Source organism: Lissotriton vulgaris, chromosome 1_1 (assembly GCF_964263255.1).
Source record: "Lissotriton vulgaris chromosome 1_1, aLisVul1.2, whole genome shotgun sequence".
NCBI classification, from domain to species: Eukaryota; Metazoa; Chordata; class Amphibia; order Caudata; family Salamandridae; genus Lissotriton; species Lissotriton vulgaris.
Genome location: NC_141685.1, coordinates 412,408,904 through 412,417,506, shown reverse-complemented (window position 1 = coordinate 412,417,506; position 8,603 = coordinate 412,408,904).

The window sequence follows — 8,603 nt, the reverse complement described above, 5'->3', positions numbered from 1 at the left end:
AGTGTTGTAGTGTTTGCGTAGTGTAGGGTCATGCTGGGCATAGTGTTTTAGGGTTTAGGATAGTGTTGTAGTGTTTGCGTAGTGTAGGGTCATGCTGGGGGTAGTGTTTTAGGGTTTTGGGTAGTGTTGTAGTGTTTGCGTAGTGTAGGGTCATGCTGGGGTGTAGTATTTTAGGGTTTAGGGTAGTGTTGTAGTGTTTGCGTAGTGTAGGGTCATGCTGGGGGTAGTGTTTTAGGGTTTTGGGTAGTGTTGTAGTGTTTGCGTAGTGTAGGGTCATGCTGGGGGTAGTGTTTTAGGGTTTTGGGTAGTGTTGTAGTGTTTGCGTAGTGTAGGGTCATGCTGGGGTGTAGTGTTTTAGGGTTTTGGGTAGTGTTGTAGTGTTTGCGTAGTGTAGGGTCATGCTGGGGTGTAGTGTTTTAGGGTTTTGGGTAGTGTTGTAGTGTTTGCGTAGTGTAGGGTCATGCTGGGGGTAGTGTTTTAGGGTTTTGGGTAGTGTTGTAGTGTTTGCGTAGTGTAGGGTCATGCTGGGGGTAGTGTTTTAGGGTTTTGGGTAGTGTTGTAGTGTTTGCGTAGTGTAGGGTCATGCTGGGGGTAGTGTTTTAGGGTTTTGGGTAGTGTTGTAGTGTTTGCGTAGTGTAGGGTCATGCTGGGGGTAGTGTTTTAGGGTTTACGGTAGTGTTGTAGTGATTGCGTAGTGTAGGGTCATGCTGGGGGTAGTGTTTTAGGGTTTAGGGTAGTGTTGTAGTGTTTGCGTAGTGTAGGGTCATGCTGGGGTGTAGTGTTTTAGGGTTTTGGGTAGTGTTGTAGTGTTTGCGTAGCGTAGGGTCATGCTGGGGGTAGTGTTTTAGGGTTTACGGTAGTGTTGTAGTGTTTGCGTAGTGTAGGGTCATGCTGGGGGTAGTGTTTTAGGGTTTAGGGTTGTGTTGTAGTGTTTGCGTAGTGTAGGGTCATGCTGGGGGTAGTGTTTTAGGGTTTAGGGTTGTGTTGTAGTGTTTGTGTAGTGTAGGGTCATGCTGGGGGTAGGGTTTTAGGGTTTAGGGTAGTGTTGTAGTGTTTGCGTAGTGTAGGGTCATGCTGGGGTGTAGTGTTTTAGGGTTTTGGGTAGTGTTGTAGTGTTTGCGTAGTGTAGGGTCATGCTGGGGGTAGTGTTTTAGGGTTTAGGGTAGTGTTGTAGTGTTTGTGTAGAGTAGGGTCATGCTGGGGGTAGTGTTTTAGGGTTTAGGGTAGTGTTGTACTGTTTGTGTAGTGTAGGGTCATGCTGGGGGTAGTGTTTTAGGGTTTAGGGTAGTTTAGTTGTTTAGTGTATGCTAAAGGCATATTCGTTCTAAAAGTTTTCGTTATTTTAATTTGCGGCCTAATAGTACATGCAGGATTTCGTCATATATTCGCTAATCATACTTTCTATGGCAAAATGAACCCCCTCATTTTGTTCCTTTTTAAATTAAATGTTTTAAGAGTTACCACTTTATTCCAATCAAGATGGCTTCAGGTGTGCCATACCTTTGTAATAAGTAGGACTGTTAGCACTCTAGTTGTTCTTTAGAACACTCTGGGACATTCTGTCATTGGGCTATAGTTGGGCTACATCTGGCTGATATTTGGGCTACATTTGTTTTTTTTGTCTCTGGTGGCCATCTTTGGGCTACATTGGGCTACATTGGGCTACATTGGGCTACATTTGGGCTCCAACATATATATAGCCCAATGTAGCCCAATATATATTTTTCAAAGTTAATTTTTGTAAAAACCACTGGAGCCTATATCTTGAGACATAGCAAAGGCACATCGGGCGACCAGTCCCTACAATTTTGCCAAGTTTGGTGTAAATCCATTCAGCCGTTCAGGCTAAAAGTGAGGCCAACCGCCCCTATGGAAAATTGCATGGGAAAAACACGTTTTGGGACCCCCCTTTTTTCTCGGCCCCCCCTTGACGAAACCCCCCCAAATTTTCGGGGGCTGCTCAGAAACAAAATGTTCCATTTTCCTGAAAATTTCAGCCAATTCTGTCCTTAAACGCCAAAGTTATTCGACATAGAATTTTCAAAAATCCCATAGGAAAAAAATCCTAACTATATATACCTACTGGCTATCGCCAGTAGGTAATGTTGTATGATTCACTGAAATTATGAATTTTGTATAAGTAAAAATGAAAATAAAATAAAGTAAAAGATTATCAGCTTTTCTGTGGGCAATTGTTAATTTCGGAACCTACTGGTCCGTTTGATTTTTGGGAACCGCCCTTTCATGTTGTTGCTTATATTCTATTCTGGACCACAGTCAATGCCGGGGTGGGGGGGGGAAGGGTGAGTGCACTGGAGAGCTTCTCACCCTGTGGTGGAGGGCAGACAGTTAACAACAAAGGAGCAGACACAACAGTGTTGGTTCAATGGCTGGAGGGACCCCAGGAGGGTTTAAAATTGCAGTGTGCTTTAGGTTGGTGGGGAGGATGAACTGGCCTGATGGTGGTCCTTGACTCTACTGCTCTAACCTGACACTTATGGACTGAGGTGAATCTTTGGGAGGCTGCCTCTGTTCAGGTAACCCAGAGGGCCTGTGCGCTATGCGGTGCCCTGGATTTCAAGATGGTATTTCAAATTTTTTAACTGTTTGCTGTAGCGCATTGGGGCCTGACGTGCAATGTGCGCTGCTGAGCGTTCAAGTGTATGGTCAACTTGATTCAATGGTTAACTGTAAAGTGAATTTTAATTCCTTACTGCCTGGCCATGATGCTGATGCTAGAGTGTGATGCAATCTGGATCACTGAAACAATATCGACGGACCGAATATCGACTACAAAAATTATCGACGTAATTATATCGACTACAAAAATATCGACTCGCTATACTTAAACATAAAAGTACAAAAATATTGATACTAAAAAACCTTGAAAACAACATTATCGACACTAAAAAATATCGCAATTAAAATATAGCGACTTTCAATACACATAAAGAAATAATCAAAAATATCGAAAACTAAAATATAGACCACTCAAATATCGCAAAAAAAAATTATCGACTGCACTATACATAATAAATATAGGAATATATCTATAAAAAAATATAAATCAGCATACTTTTATAACATATAACATACTACAATTAAACAATAAATAAACAGCAACATTTAACACATATGAAACATTTTTATAATACAATAAGTTTACATAATATAATCATATAAAACATTATACAGGTCACATTACAAAACAATATTAAATAAAAAAAATATAACAATAAATGCACCACAATATAAAATCATTACCTACCATCTCCAAAACGATTCACTGAACTACCAAAAAAATTCAAAATGTCTCAAACAACCAATAAAACACACCAAACAATTACATCAACCAATGGGATCAACCAACACATAATTCAAACACTATATAAAGAAAGAAAACACACAATTAGATACCACTTGGTGCTACAAAACATGAAGAAGGGGAAACTCTGGCAAATTTTCACCAGAACAGAAAACTGCTACCATCAAACGAAGGATGAAGAATACCAAAGTAAGTACCTGACATTAACTAGTAGGCTTAACACTACAAACTACAAATAATACATTAAACAATAAACTAATCAATTTCTTTCATTTTTACCATTTATTTCAGATATACCACAATTAAAGGAAAAAGGCCAACATTTACAAACCTATCAACTCTAAAAACAAAGTAAGTATACAAACTGAAATAACAGAGACAAGTTATAAAACGAAACTTAGAAAGAAAAAGTCCAAGTGAAAAGGAATCCAATACTTGAGAACAAAACAAATACAATAAATTATTTTTATTTTACCAACAGAGCCATCTACAAAAGAAGCTGAGAAGAAAACCATCAAAACACAGAGCACAGCCCTCCAAACAACTGAAAAACTGGTAAATATACCGTGCAAATGTGATAAATGTAATGATAAACGTAAAGCAAACCTAAATTTCTCTATGTAACATTTATTTACTGTAGAAAGAAACCAGAACAATGACAGAAGAAGCTAAATTTGTAACTTTGCAGAAAGGGAAAATGCTTCTTTGTTATATGGGCTAAACATATACCCAAGAAAAACAACATCAATTGAAAGTGTTTAGGAAATGCAGTAAATATTACAGCAATAAATGTTATGGTTGTGCTATAACTAATGAAACAACTGTAACTAACACAACAGAACATAAGCACCCTCCCAACGTTACAGAAATAGAAATTAGACAAATGCTTGACTCACTAAAAGAAGCAAGCACTAACACAGACCGCCCGTCTACAATTATTCTTAAAGACCATCTAAGAACTCTCCCCCAACATGCATCAAGTCAAGTCCCTTCTATAGATTCTCTAAAAAGGGCAATAGCTAGGCAAAAAAGAATAACTACAGCTACACCACCTGCCCCAAAAACATTTGAGGAAGTCCAAATACCCCCTGAACTAACAATAACCCATAATAATGAACCTTTCATCATATATGACAATGCATGTAAAGAAAAAAGAATTTTAATGTTTGCTACAGCTAACAATATGGTGAAATTACACCAATACGAAACATGGATGATGGATGGCACATTCTCAGTGTGCCCAAAACCATTCTACCAATTATACACCATCCATGGACACTATCAAAACTGCAATATCCCCATTCATATATGCCCTACTACCCGACAAACAGCAGGAAACCTATACTGAGGTACTAAATAAAATTAAAGACCTAACAAATAATTAATTCCCCAAAAAAATATCATTGACTTTGAGAAAGCAATGATAAATACTATTCTAAAAACCTACCCTCACACAGCAATCCAAGGTTGCTACTACCACTTTAACAAATGAATATGGAAACATATACAAAAATCTGCCCTAAGCACCCAATACTGCACTGACAGTACTTTTGCCTACCAGGCAAAAACATGAATTTGCACTGGCCTACGTTCCAGTTACAGACGTAGCGGAACATTACAACTTATTAATAGACAGCCCCTATTATAAAAAAAAGGAAACTAAACTAAGCCCTCTCTTAGATTATTTCGAGGATACATGGGTAGGGAGACTACACAGATCTGGACACAGAAGGCAACCCAAATTCCAAATCCCCTGGTGGAACGTCTATCTAAGTACACTAAATAAACAAGCTAAAAGCAACAACGCTGTCGAAGGATGGCACAATGCTTTCCAAGCAGGTACAGGCAGAGGTTCCCTAACCCTACATAAACTCCTTCAAGCATTACAAAAGAGCAAAGCTATCAAGAACTCCGAATGGAGCAATCTATAACACAAATAGGCCCGAAACTAACTAAAGAAACGCAAAAAATGTACAACACCTTACAAAGCCAAGTAACCCTATACCCAACTACCAGAGACCTACCATACCTATCTACCATAGCTAAAACAATTCTTTAAACATAATTCACATACCTACAATATTCAAATAGTAAACATAAAATATAGATATTAAACACATGTTAGAAACTGTAACAAAATTATTGAAATATATTTATTTAAATATATCTAAATAATTTCCTTACAATTACTAACATATACCATAAAATTACATAAAAAATAACATAACAATCCCACCCAATAAAAAAAATGAAAAATACTCGCTTTGTTGCTGAAGAAAAACCTTTGTAACGAAATAAGTAATTCCTTCGAAATAATCCACCAAAACATTCCAAAAGGGGTCATCCAAAAATAACACGAAATCCAAAAAATCTGCTCCATCACAATCCACTAGGAAACCCTTAAAAAACCCGAAAATAGTTCACAAAAATAGAAAAAAACGCTCCATGGAAATGAAATAGAAATAAAATTAAAAAAACAGATCCATAACGATTCTTCTCCATAATGGATCCAGCGATAAGCCATAAAAGACCCGAAAATAGTGTAAAACATAAAAAATGCTCCAGGAAAAACCGAAAATGGTAGAAAGTGTGTCTAACATATTAACAAATAATAGAGACCCTTCTTATGAAAAGACAAGGCAATCTTCTCCCAAAAACGAAATCCACATAAAGTACCTGTAAAATACAAAAAATACATACCCACCCGCACACAATACACCCCAACATACAATAGAAAACATTATTAAACACAATACAAAACATTGCATTACATTTCTAACCCTATTCCTACCTCATCAACATACTAACCCAAAATTAGTCAACCGGACCAAAACGAAAACCGTAACTACCTCCTAAAACACACACATCCTACAACTACCAAACAATAGAAAACTTACACACACTCCACAAACACTCAAACTAAACATATAACTTAGTTTTTAGATACTCAAGGGGGCGCACCAAAATGAGAGTCCAAATAGAATAAGTAGAGAAATGTTCTTTATTTATCTTTGTTCAGCAAGAAAGGGCACATCAATAAAATATGTAGTGAGATCAGCCAACGCGTTTCACTCCCTACCAAGGAGTTTCTTCAGGGCTGAAAAAACAAATAAAAGACAAAATATTCCCATCAATTTCCTGCATAGCCAAGCGTGTACATATAATCCCATTTGACATTACCTCAAAGGGCATTCCTTGTAGGATACGTATTTCCCTGGGGACCAGGGAAAACAGAGAAAAGACACAGTAGCCTATTGCAAAGGAAAGACTGATCAGCGAATATTTGTTAACTTTAAAATTTTAAAAAACATCCTTTTCTTAAACGGTTACCAGCACGGAAGGGGGGAGGTTTACGTGGAAGAACAGCAAGAAAGGTTAAAAGCATCCTAAATACAATGTATGTCTCTCAGTTGAGATTCTACTCTAATGTTGAGCATCCCCTGCATAGAGAGATGAGTATATCGCTATTAGTAAAAGAAAGCATATATCTCGCTTTGTCTTAACACATTTACATCTATCATCACTATTTCACAGTCATGAATAGGTAACATGTACATAATTTTATCATAGGTTGGAGAGATCGCACCAAAAATACACAAATACAGTCTGCAAGTTTTAGTCTTGTTGTATCATGTGCTATAGTGACTTAGTAGTATGCGTGTATATGCAAGGTACATATCAACATCATATTCACTCTCTTTCCAATATTTACATCACAAAAAAAAAAAAAAAAAGCCTACCCATATTCAACATAGACCGTCCTCCTTTCCATCTATTAGGTTATATTTCATTATCCAATTGGGTTATGTTTCATTATCAGAGGGGCATGGAGAGGAGAAGGTAATAATAGTATTGGACACAAATTATTTAGCAGTGAAGAATGTGCTAACAAGGCTATGGTTCTTACCGCTGCGAGTATTTTCGGTAAGTTGTCTTTTGTAAGATCCCTCTGTGATCGCACTGGTATTTTTTCGGTCGTTTCTTTTTTCCAGCCTATTTCTAATCAGTAAAAGAGACATTGTTTTACATCAGATCTATATTGTTATGTTACGCCTGCGGTGTCATATATATCTTCCTATTATGCATACCTTTAAAAACCTTTGGAGTATCTCTCTTCCCTTATCTTTTCTTTATATCGTGGGCTTTGTAGGTCTTGTTCGAAAAAGTAGTTCTGGTATTTCAAAGAGCTACCCGTCCCTGGTTGTATTTGTTCTAGGTGGGTACAGTGCTAGACGGGAGGAAAAAATGCAAATCTGTTCAGAATTCGACACCCAATCCCTCATGTATTCCTACATCTACAGACTGCTGTATGTTTACATTTTTGTTGTTAGGTCTCCCCGACCCAATAATCCAGAGTCTTGATAATACAACTTCACAAAAGGAGAAACTGTTATTGCAGTAAAATCAAGAGAGGGTGTATCTACATGCCTCTCAAACCCCTAGCCATGTATCCTATTCTCATTGCAGACTATTAGTCCGACCTGATGTCACATACGGTCATTGCCTAGGGACATCTTGCCCAATAACAGAATATCCCAGAACGGTAATACCTCTCAACCCATGCTCCTAAACAGGATCCCTGCTATACAGGCTAAAGAGCCGTTACTATTTTAAAACAGCATAACAAATTTCTCCATGGGTTTAGAGTAATAGCCTTCTATTTGGACAGTTAGAATAGTTTTACACTCTGAAATAGCCTTCTGTGTGGGCAGTTAAGATAGTTAGATACTCTCAAATTAAAGAGAGGAAACCATAAAGTTTGCACAAGAAGTAGCAAAAAGTTACTTAATTGTGTGACAAAAGTATATTAGTACTACCATTTCTCTCACATCCCTGGGATATTGACTCCTAAAAAACCCCAGTACATGTATTTGCTGAGCTCCTAGCCCTGTCTCTCACCTGTGATGACCGTCGTCAGTTTCGGCGTCTCGGCATGGCTGGTTCCAGGCTGGATTCGCCATTTATTGGAACCGCCTTATATACAGATAGGAGTTAGCCCATTGGCCGATTTATTTTTGGCTCCTGTGGTTGGTTGCAGAGAATACGTATTTGCGGGCGCCATCTTGGACTAGTCAAATTTGCATGGCGTTGCTAGTGTGGCGCGTGATATATGCATTTTATTGAGTCTTATATACTGTTTAGTTTTCATAAGAAACGTGACCTCGTTTCTGTTTGTTTTAGCGCTCGGTATGCACAAAATGCTCAAGTTACCGATCGCAATGACAATCCAGATTGCCTGGTGTCATAGTGCCGAGCCGATGTCAATTGGCCCCTCAGT